Source organism: Stomoxys calcitrans, chromosome 1 (assembly GCF_963082655.1).
Source record: "Stomoxys calcitrans chromosome 1, idStoCalc2.1, whole genome shotgun sequence".
Classification (NCBI taxonomy): domain Eukaryota; kingdom Metazoa; phylum Arthropoda; class Insecta; order Diptera; family Muscidae; genus Stomoxys; species Stomoxys calcitrans.
In genome coordinates this window covers 221645289-221658076 of record NC_081552.1, presented here as the reverse complement: position 1 = coordinate 221658076, position 12788 = coordinate 221645289, and the positions used below count along the sequence as shown (strand labels likewise).

The 12788-nt window shown below is 36.7% G+C and overlaps 1 protein-coding gene across 2 annotated transcripts in view; it reads right to left on the bottom strand.

Moving 5' to 3' along the window:
- Positions 1–12788, bottom strand: part of LOC106084684 (putative mediator of RNA polymerase II transcription subunit 26) — a 176663-nt gene that overhangs the window by 142123 nt on the left and 21752 nt on the right. The gene's annotated exons all lie outside the window — the stretch shown is intronic.

The window sequence follows — 12788 nt, the reverse complement described above, 5'->3', positions numbered from 1 at the left end:
GGAACAAAATTATCCTTTGAATATTTATTTTCGACAATTAAGGAGCTTTTAGTGAAATACCATGCTACAAAAGTGGTATATGTATGTCGCTTGACTTGGTGTATAATAACTTAAATGCCTTTATGTGAATACCATATGATTTTTATACGCACCACCCGAAGGATGGGGGTATATTCATTTTGTCATTCCGTTTGCAATACATCGAAATATCCATTTCCGAACCTATAAAGTATATATATTCTTGATCAGCGTAAAAATCTAAGACGATCTAGCCATGTCCGTCCGTCTGTCTGTTGAAATCACGCTACAGTCTTTAAAAATGGAGATATTGAGCTGAAAATTTGTCCATAAGCAGGTTAAGTTCGAAGATGGGCTATGTCGGACTATATATTGATATAGCACCCACATAGACTGATCCTCCGATTTAGGGTCTTAGGCCCATTTGGTACAGTGAGTTGTGGTAGGCCTTTCAACATTCTTCTTCAATTTGGCCCTGATTGGTCCAGATTTGGATATATCTGCCATATAGACCGATCCGCCGATCTAGGGTCTTAGGCCCATAAAAGCCACATTTACTATCCGATGTCGCCAAAATTTGGGACAGTGAGTTGTGTTAGGCCCTTCGACATCTTTCTACAATTTGGCCCCGAGCGGTCTAGATTTGGATATAGCTGCCATATAGACCGATCTCTCGATTTAAGGTTTTGGGCGCATTTAATGTCAGATGTCGCCGAAAATTGGGACAGTAAGTTAAGATTAGCCCCTATAGCTGCCATATAGACCGATCTCTCGATTTAAGGTCTTGGGCCCATAAAAGGAGCATTTATTGTCCGATGTTGCCTAAATTTGGGACAGTAAGTTAAGATTAGCCCTTCAACATCTTTCTTCAATTTGGCCCAGATCGGTCTAGATTTGGATATAGCTGCCATATAGACCGATCTCTCGATTTAAGGTCTTGCGGCCCCTAAAAGGCGCATTTATTGTCCGATGTCGCCAAAATTTGGAACAGTGAGTTAAGTCCCTCGACATCGTTCTGCAATTTGGATAGACCGATCGCTCAATTTAAGGTTTTGGGGCATTAAAAGGTGCATTTATTGTTCGATTTCGCCGAAATTTGGCACAATGAGTTGTATTAGGCTCTTCGACATTCTTCTTCAACTTGTTCCAAATCGGTCCAGATTTGGATATAGCTGCCATATAGACCGATATCTCGATTTAAAGTCTTGGCCCCATAAAAGGCTCAATTTGACACAGTCACTTATGTTAGGCTTTTCGACATCCGTGTCGTATATGGTTCAGTTCGGTTTATTTTTAGACATAGCTGTCAAAAAGACCAATATTTTGTTATACACAATTGAACAATGACTTGTACTTATTAGAATTTGGTCCAAATCGGAACGTATTTCCATATGCTATGGGCCATAAGGCATGCATTTTTCAATGGATTTTGACGAAAGGTAGATTACATATATACCCGAGGTGGTGGGTATTCAAAGTACGGCCCGGCCGAACTTAACACCTTTTTACTTGTTTTTACTCCAAATGTCCTCTAAGCCTATGCAAACATTTTTTTGCACCTAATAATAATTGCAGCCGCCACATTTGCATTTTGTTAGAAAAAAAATTATAAAATATATACGGAGTACGCAAAATCCTCCCTTTCAAATCATTCCACCTGTGTATGGCCTGGATAATAGTTATAATGTTGTGATTTATCTCTGTGTACTTTTTGTTGACAGGGTATCATCTATATATCACTGCTGCTGCTGCTGTTGCTGTCATACTCTTTGGCACAATCTATGGGGGGATTATTGTTTTGAGTTGTGCTTTGTATTTGGTTTTCATTTTCTTTACACTTGAGAATAGTGGTTAACCTTAACCACTTAACACAGTCACTACTAGTACAACAAATTTTGCTCGGTCGTCGCTGGTCGTTCATTCCATCATACATCATTTTTAATTGCAATTGTAAGTCACATTCGCTCCATTTCGTTGTTCTTGGTATTGCTGTACTGTCATAAACTGCAGTATTTCCCCGTTCAATGCTTCCCGCAAAACCCACTGGGCCGGCCGGACGACCAACCTAGCGACCGTCAGAACCGTAAGACCCCCAATTTGACACAGTCACTTATGTTAGGCTTTTCGACATCCGTGTCGTATATGGTTCAGTTCGGTTTATTTTTAGACATAGCTGTCAAAAAGACCAATATTTTGTTATACACAATTGAACAATGACTTGTACTTATTAGAATTTGGTCCAAATCGGAACGTATTTCCATATGCTATGGGCCATAAGGCATGCATTTTTCAATGGATTTTGACGAAAGGTAGATTACATATATACCCGAGGTGGTGGGTATTCAAAGTACGGCCCGGCCGAACTTAACACCTTTTTACTTGTTTTTACTCCAAATGTCCTCTAAGCCTATGCAAACATTTTTTTGCACCTAATAATAATTGCAGCCGCCACATTTGCATTTTGTTAGAAAAAAAATTATAAAATATATACGGAGTACGCAAAATCCTCCCTTTCAAATCCTTCCACCTGTGTATGGCCTGGATAATAGTTATAATGTTGTGATTTATCTCTGTGTACTTTTTGTTGACAGGGTATCATCTATATATCACTGCTGCTGCTGCTGTTGCTGTCATACTCTTTGGCACAATCTATGGGGGGATTATTGTTTTGAGTTGTGCTTTGTATTTGGTTTTCATTTTCTTTACACTTGAGAATAGTGGTTAACCTTAACCACTTAACACAGTCACTACTAGTACAACAAATTTTGCTCGGTCGTCGCTGGTCGTTCATTCCATCATACATCATTTTTAATTGCAATTGTAAGTCACATTCGCTCCATTTCGTTGTTCTTGGTATTGCTGTACTGTCATAAACTGCAGTATTTCCCCGTTCAATGCTTCCCGCAAAACCCACTGGGCCGGCCGGACGACCAACCTAGCGACCGTCAGAACCGTAAGACCCCCCATTTTACCCCTTTATAATGATGAGAGAGTGCATTTCTCATCGACGTTTCTATTGCCTAACAAATCAAATGCCAGTTAGAATTCTTTTTTCATATCTTCACACATACGCAAAGTAAAATCAATAGAATTTTGTGCTACTGCCATATTTAAACTAAATCGATAATTCTCCACAGTTCGTTTTGTTAATGTATGCAAAGTCACGATATTTTTGTTTTAATCACTAAAGTACTCTTAACAAAAAAAATATAGTCCGTCTGTACTTTTAACCCCTTCAAATGGTATTCATATCTCAAATTGAAATAATCTTAAACAAAATGCTTAGAATATCAAACTTTGACGGATTTAATTTTAAATGCTGAAAAATAAAACTTCGACATTTTCTATTAAAATATAAGAAAATATAATTTTGACACAATTTATATGAAAATTAAATTTGACAACATCTCTATGAAAATTAAATTTTGACAAAATTCCTATGAAAAATAATTTTCGACCAACTCAGTCTGCAGATTTTCATTGTAGACACCCATACCCGTTCTCTCCCCCAGTTCTGAGGCATCGGGATAGCAACGTCTACCATTTTCATTTGTGCTAAACTCGTAGAAAAAAGTTTGCTGATAATAGCAAATTGTCTGTCGACTGTTAGTAGTTAATTTTGTTGCTATTACATCTATGCTGTTATAGCAAAATGTTTGCAATTTCAAAACAACAGGCTGACTGCTGAAAATTCTGTTGCTTACTTACTAGATCTACTGCTTGATTACAGTAAAATACCTTAGGTCATCCCTCTAGAAATTTGCCCAAGTACATTCCATTAAAGAAGAGCATGGAAACTGCAACGTGACAAATCACATTTGCCAGTAAAAAATTTGTCTTCATCCCGCGCTACTTACATTTACCAGCAACTTCCGACTCGTTTTACCAATCGTACAAGCTTCGTTCATATTATTTGTCCACGAACGATTTGTTCTGCCGATATATACGATTTGTTTATTTCTCGGCTACTTCATTCGATCACACGAACCTGCCTAGTATGTTCTCTTCTGACTACTCTCCAAATACCTGCTGCTGATGCGATCAGATACACACACACACACACACTTGTGACTACTGTCCGAAAACCTGCTACTGATGCGATAAGATACACACACACTGCTTGTCTTTACTAAAGGGTGATTTTTTTGAGGTTAGGATTTTCATGCATTAGTATTTGACAGATCACGTGGGATTTCAGACATGGTGTCAAAGAGAAAGATGCTCAGTATGCTTTGACATTTCATCATGAATAGACTTACTAACGAGCAACGCTTGCAAATCATTGAATTTTATTACCAAAATCAGTGTTCGGTTCGAAATGTGTTCATTCACCGTAACGTTGCGTCCAACAGCATCTTTGAAAAAATACGGTCCAATGATTCCACCAGCGTACAAACCACACCAAACAGTGCATTTTTCGGGATGCATGGGCAGTTCTTGAACGGCTTCTGATTGCTCTTCACTCCAAATGCAATTTTGCTTATTTACGTAGCCATTCAACCAGAAATGAGCCTCATCGCTGAACAAAATTTGTCGATAAAAAAGCGGATTTTCTGCCAACTTTTATAGGGCCCATTCACTGAAAATGATTTGCAAGCGTTGCTCGTTAGTAAGTCTATTCATGATGAAATGTCAAAGCATACTGAGCATCTTTCTCTTTGACACCATGTCTGAAATCCCACGTGATCTGTCAAATACTAATGCATGAAAATCCTAACCTCAAAAAAATCACCCTTTAGTATACCCCCTACAGATACACACACACTGCTAGTCTTTACTAGTATACCCCCTACAAACATTTTTCATAATTTTGGAAGAGGGTTCGTCCCCGCGATGAAAAAAACAACGATTTTTACGCAATTGTTCTTCCGTATGAGTCGCGAAACACTCTTCTAGGATGTCATTGGGCAATCTATTGAGTGTGCGGATGTTTTAGCTACGATTATTGCGTACTAATCGTCCAGAAAATTTGTTTATAAATCGCCTGAGTTAACTTTTCGCGGTTGTTTTTATTTTCATGCCTGGTGCGTTTAGTACCAGTATTGAATTATGTTATGCAATGTTTTGTTTGAAAAGATATCATCCACAACACCAAACAGAATTCTCACTTAGTTTAAATGACGATTGGTACTTAGTATGCGGAATGTAACAACTAATTCAAGAAAAAAATGTTTAAGCTTTTTCGTAGTTGTATCGTTTTTGATGAACAACTAATCTTGATATGCATTTTTAGATCTTCCAACAGAATAACGCGCAACTCTTTTAGAATCATATTTAAAAAATATTCCAAAACATTTATTTGTTACTCGTCCAGGAAAGTAAGGCGCAACTCTTCCAGAAGAGTAATTTATAAAACTTCCAAAACGCTTATTTGTTACTCGTCCACACGAGATCGCCCAAGACTCTACCGACTTCCTCTTTAGTAACTCATTTTGAAGATTCGGAACACTCTTTCAGAAGATTCGTCTGAGGACACAACTCCGAACGACTGGGGAATCGTCTACGAATCTTAGACGAGCTCGTGCGCGAACGTAACCTTTATCTAGAAGATTCGCGGAAGATCAAAAATGTTTGCAGGGCCCGTAAAACTTCGTCATTGAATTGTTATGAGACAAAGGCCTGTGCAACACCATTCATTTCTGCTTTCAAGACACACTAACAATCATAGAGTATTTCAAGAACTGAACTCTTCGTTTAAAAATACACCATTGTATGAGACAATTGAGAACTGACTAAAACACATATCAAGACACCAAGATAATGTGATGAGTGAATGAGCCCTTTAGCAAAAAGAAAGATTGATTCGGATTTCAGTGAGTGCATGCTGTACAATACATGTATTTGGGAACATTTTGTTTCATATAAAGTACTATTTTTCTTGACATCTGCTTTCGTAGTACGAAATTCGTACGAAGGCAAGACAGCGGGAAACTTAAGAAGCACCCACATTTAGAAACCTTCCATAAGGCATATACATCAACCTCAAACAAAGCAAAACAAACTCTAGAAGTCCTTCTATATTTTGCCTTATATAAGACGTCTTAGGCACCTTTGATCGAATCTTTTTTACCTCACAAATTCACTTCGTTCAAAAGAAAAGAAAGAAAACTGAACATCCTTAAATTAAGTTCGCAATTTTTAACTTAAGTCCTAAAGTAAGGACAACATTTTTTTCGGTGTAGTACTTCATCACAATATTGACTTAGTAATGGGTGGAAACAGCTTTTGACAAACACTTCCATGAAAATCAAAGAAATTTCGTCAACATTTTCCTTGAATAAATTTTGTTTATATGAATTGTTAACCAGCAAAACAAATAATAATAATGACCCATATAGCTGGCCATGAACTTTCCCAAATGCGTCTCATAGCAGTAATATGTATCTATTTATGTACATCCAAAGTGTTACATTTTCATGCAGCAATACAAGGGCAAGGCGGTAGGCACAACAATGGAAAAAAGCCGCTGGCCAATGTACTGTACTGACCAAAGAATATATGGAGCAACAAAAAAAAATATACAACAAAGAGCAACCATCAGCGCGGACACAAAGGAAGAATACTTTTATACCCTCCACCATAGGATAGAAGTATACTAAGTTTGTCTTTCTGTTTGTAACACCGCGATATATTCCTCTAAGACCCCATAAAGTACATATATTCTTGATCGCCATGATATTTAAGTCGATCTAGACATGTCCGTCCGTCTGTCTCTCAAAAGCACGCTATCTTTCGAAGGAGTAAAGCTAAGCGCTTATATTTTCCACAAATACTTCTTATTATAGTAGGTCGGTTGGGATATATATAGCTGTAATATAGCTGTCATATAAACCGATCATGGGTCTTGACTTCTTGAGCTTCTAGAGGGCGCAATTCTTATCCGAATTGGTTGAAAATTTGCTTAAGGTTTTTTGTTATGACTTCCAACAACTGTGCTAAGTATGCTCTAAATCAGTTCATATCCTAATAAAGCTGCCTTATAAACCGATCTCCCGATTAGACTTCTTTAGACTCTAGAGGGCGCAATTGTTATTCAATTTGGGTGAAATATTGCACATGTCGTTTTGGTATGACTTCCAACAACTGTGCCAAGTATGGTCTAAATCTGTCATATAAACCGATCTCCCGATTAGAATTTTTGAGCTTCCTCTAATCTGATTAGGCTGAAATTTTGCACATATCGTTTTAGTATGACTTTCAACAGCTGTGTCAATTATGGTCTTAATCAGTTCATATCCTGTCATATCCTGTCATATATAAACCGATCTGCCGATTAGACTTCTTTAGCCTCTAGAGTGCGCAATTGTTATTCAATTTGCCTGAAATTGTCAAGTTATTTTTTTTTACGGCATGACAAGTATGTTCCATATCGGTCAATAACTTGATATAGCTCATATATATACAGCGGTCAAAAAAAGTATTCATCATTAGCAAAATTGATAATAAATTCACTTATTTTGGGTAATTGAAGAAAATTTAAAGTAAACAAATAATGCAGTTTTATGCAATAGTTTATTTTTCGTAATATGTTTTAAAATAAATTCAAAAAATAAATTTAATTAGCGCAAAAAATACAATTTTATATAATAACACCAAAAACAGAACAAAAAAAGTATTCATCATTGATGTGCTATCATCAAAGTCAAATTCAAATATTATTTGGGAATCCCCCTTTTCTGTTTTATTTAGTAAAGGAGGCTTTGCCCTTGACAGCAAATATTTAATTTCATTGAAAATATAGTTTTTGTCAAAATGGGTCGTAAGCAAAACGAGGTTTCTGATGAGGTAAAAGTTTTGATAATAAAACACCACAGGAATGGTTTAACTCAAAAAACTATCAGTGAAATATTAAATAGACCACGATCTACTAAACAATCCATCATCAGAAAGTGGACAGAAACGAAAACTGTTGACAATAAACCAAGATCTGGTCGACCAAAAGCACTTTCAGTTGGAGATGTGCGTTGGCTAGTGCGGCAAGTTCAGAAAACTCCGAAGACAAATGCGACCATTCTTCGTAAAAACACTATGGAATATTTAGGGAAGGAAGTTACTACACAAACAATTCGAAATACACTCAAAAGGCATAGTTACAGAGGAAGAACTGCACGTAAGAAGCCCTTTATAAATAAAATAAACCGAGTGAAAAGGCTAAACTTCGCAAAAATGTATGTAAAACAGCCCGAATCATTTTGGAAAACAGTCATTTTTGCAGACGAGAGCAAGTTTAATCTTTTTGGGTGCGATGGAAAGGTCATAGTGTACAGAAAACCAAATACAGAGCTTGAAGAACGAAACACAGTTGCTACTGTAAAACATGGTGGAGGTGGTTTAATGGTTTGGGGGTGTATGGCGGCTTCAGGAGCGGGAAATCTTGAAATTATTAATGGAGTAATGGATCATAAGTATTACATTGACATTTTAAAGAGGAATTTAAAAGATAGTGCTGTAAAACTTGGGCTTGGTAATAACTTTCAATATTATCAAGATAATGACCCCAAACATTCTGCTTTAAATACCAAGATGTGGATGCTGTATAACTGCCCCAAAGTCATTAAAACTCCTCCTCAAAGTCCCGACTTGAACCCAATTGAACATCTTTGGGAACATCTCGAACGCAAATTGAGAACGCGCAATTTTTCGAGCAAGAGTCAAATGCAACAGGTGATAATGGAGGAATGGACTAATATAGACCAAAATATAACCGCTAAATTAGTCCAATCGATGTCAAACCGTTTAAAAGAAGTTATAAGACGCGGTGGTCGAATAACAAAGTATTAATTTTTTTAAATTATGTTATTTATTTTTTTGTTTTTTTGCAATGATGAATACTTTTTTTGTTTAATTTTTTGTGTTCAGCTGTAAAATGGCCCTTTTTGTTCCAATAAATACTATTTTTTTCTTTAAAAACAATGAAATTGTGTACATATATATCACACAAGCACTACTGCATCATTAGTTTAATATGTTTTTATTCCAATTGTCTTTTGTAGACTTATTAAAAAAAAAACATTGAATGATGAATACTTTTTTTGACCGCTGTATGAGAAAAATAATTCAAAGAACTTGAGAAATGCGATTCATGGTAGAGGGTATATAAGTTTCGGCCCGGCCGAACTTAGCACGCTTTTACTTGTTTATTTTTTAAAGGAAAAATGCAAAGCAAACAACGCGAAATAATTACATTCATATATCCGAAGAAAGTAAAGTCATATGTTTGTGTTTTTGCATGAAGTACAGCAGATGCTGCCGGAGACAAACAAGAATTACAAAACGGAAGTGTTGCTGCTGCAAGACTTTTCAATTCTTCGCATCCCAGTTCTGGCGAACAAAGCACATTGTTGGGCGAGTGAATAAAGAGAATGAACTATAAACTCTGATAAAATTCTTTGGAAAACAACAATCAACAAAAGGAGTGAATTTTGCAAAAAACCATTTTATGTAGTTGTGAAGAGAGAATTAACTGTAATTTAAAATCTACACTGAAAAAAAATTGTCTTAAAATTAAAGATTCGAGCCAAAAATTAGCAACCTTTATTGAGATTCCATTGCAGGATATTGTCCGGCTTTAGACCATTGTTTAATGCTTTCTATTCAAAGTATAGTGTAGCAAAAAACATTTAAAAGTCAGCAAAAAGTGTGCTGTTGCTTGAAGCATTTGACTGGTTTCCTTTATCGCGATTTCATTTTCGACCAAGAAAAATCATCAGAAGATGTCAAATGGATCATGGGTGCTTTACAACCATTCAAACTAGAATAAGTTCTAAAGCACAAACAAACCTTATTTAAAGATAATAAATTTTTAATTTTAATTTTATTTTAAGGAAAAGTTGGGAAATTGAACATGGGACAATACAACAGGGAACCGTAGCTAAAGACGCAAAATAGCCTTACAAATTAGAGCATCTTTAAATATCTAATTTTTTATACCCACCACCATAGAATGGGGGTATATTATTCTAGTCATTCCGTTTGTAACACCTCGAAATATTGATCTAGGGCCCCATAAAGTATATATATACTTGATCGTCTCGACATTCTGATTCAAACTAGCCATGTCTGTCCGTCCATCTGTCGAAATCACGATAGCGGTCGAATGCGTAGAGCTAGCCGCTTGAAAATTTGCACAGACACTCTATATTGATGTAGGTCGATTGGGATTGCAAATGGGCCATATCGATTCAGATTTCGCTATAGCTCCCATATAAACCAATTTCCCAATTTGATTTTTTGAGCTAATGGAAGCTACAATTGTTGTCCAATTTGGCTGAAATTTTGCACATAGTGTTCTGTTATGACTTCTAACAACTGTGCCAAGTACGTTTCAAATCGGTCTATAACCTGATATAGCTCCCATATAAACCGATCTCCCGATTTGAGTCTTGAGCCCATGGAAGCCACAACTTTTGTCCTATTTGGCTGAAATTTTGCACAAAGTCTTCCAACAACTGTGCCAAGTACGGGCCATATCAGTTTATAACCTGATATAGCTCCCATATAAACCGATCTCCCCATTTGACTTCTTGAGCGCCTGGAAGACACAATTTTGGTCCGATTTGGCTGTTAATTTTACATATGGTGTTCTGTTATGACTTCCAACAACTGCGCCAATACGGTCCAAATCGGTCTATAACCTGATATAGCTCCCATATAAACCGATCCCCGATTTCACTTCTTGAGCCGATTGGAAGCCTCAATTTTCATCCGATTTAGCTAAAATTTTGTATATGGTGTTCAGTTATGACTCTCAACCACTGTGCCAAATACGGTTCAAATCGGCAAAGAACATGATATAGCTCCCATATAAACCTATCTCCCGATTTGACTTCTTGAGCCTTTACCAGCCGCGATTTTATCCGATTTGGCTGAAATTGTGCATATAGTGTTCTGTATGACTCTCAACAACTGCGCCAAGTACGGTTCAACCGGCATATGACAGCTTCAATCAATATGTCAATATGGCAGCTATATCTAAATACAGTCTGATCTGAACCATATTTGAGTCGGGTGTTGGGAAGCGTAAAACTACTCACTGTTTCAAATTTCAGTCAAATCGGTTTAAAAATTAAGCTTCTATGTATGGTAGCTATTTCTTAATGTAGTCCGATCCGAACCATATTTGGGACGGATGTCGGGAAACCTAAAACTACCGACTGTTTGAAATTTCAGCGCAATCGGGTAATAAATAGAGCTCTTATCGGCAGATCGGTCTATATGACAGCTATATCTACATATAGTCCGATCTGAACCCTTTATCGGCAAATCGGTCTATATGACAGCTATATCTACATACAGTCCGAATTGAACCATATTTGGGTCCTATGTTGGGAGGAGTAAAACTACTGACAGTTTCAAATTTCAGCGAAACGGTTAATAGTTAAAGCTTTTATGGGCTTAAGACCCTTAATCGGCAGATCGGTCTATATGGCAGCTATATCTAAATATAGTCCGATCTGATCCATATTTAGATCAGATGTCGGCTGGCTTAAAATAACCCGCTGTTTCAAATTTCAGCGGGTAATAAATAAAGCTTTTATGGGCTTCAGACCCATTATCGACAGATCGGTCTATATGGCAGCTATATCGAAATAGGGTCCGATCTGATCCGGATATCGGATATAGTACGCCTATGACTCTGAACACCTGGGTTCGAATCCTGGCGAGAACATCAAAAATATTTTCAGCGGTGGTTATCCCCATCTATACATCTATACACTACACTATACATGACACGGATACTATCCGTGTTGTTATATGGTTCTGAAGCATGGGTACTTGTGAAAGCTTGGAGTGTTTGAGAGAAAGTTCCCTCGTAAAATATAAAGACTAGTTTGCGTTAATGGAGAATGTAGGTGTTGTATGAACCACGAGCTGTATGACGACGATAGCATAGTTACACGCATCAAAATACAACGGCAGCGTTGGCTAGGTCATGTTGTCAGAATGGATGGAGAAGCTCCAGCAAAGAAGTCCGGGAAAACCAAAAGCCCGATGGAAAAATCAAGTGGTGGGAGACACCTCGAAACTTGGTGTCGGAGATTTTAGAATGAGCACAGAAGATCGAGGCACTTGTAACGCTATTCTACGTTCGGCTAGTGGAACAAATGTTCTGTCATAGCCAATTTAGGTTACATCCATACACTATAACAACTTCATAACATTTAAATTTCATTCAGCATTACATTTTAAATAGCCACTTTAGAGTGTACGAAGAACACCGGGCAACTTCAAATGGATCTTCTTCAAAGTTTGTTATTTATTATACAAGTGATTAAACAGAGACTAGCACCATTTCTAGTTCATAATTTATTAAGAAACCAAAAGAATACAGACTTCAAAGGTGCTGGTAGAAAAAATGAGGATGGAGAACATAGTATGGTAGGGTTACCCCAGAAGATCTCCCAAAATACAAATAGCAATTTTTTCAAGTTGTTACGCCTAAAAACATTTACGCGTAAACAAACCTTCGAAACGTTATCTCGGAAACTTGAAATTTATAAAATCAATCAATTGGAGCCCCAATGGCTTTTAATCAAAATTTCAATTGAATTATCCTTGAAATAATCAAAAAATCATTTATGTGTGAGTATACAGTTAACGCCAAAATATCACAAGTCAAAGTGTATTAAGTTTATATTTCGACAAAAAAATAACAACAATTCTTACAGTTAAATTTGAAGAAAATCTCTCGTGCCTGTTTTAACTCTCTCTGTATAATACAAGTAAATGAAATGGTCTTAAGCAACTCAGTTAAATCCAATAAAAATTCA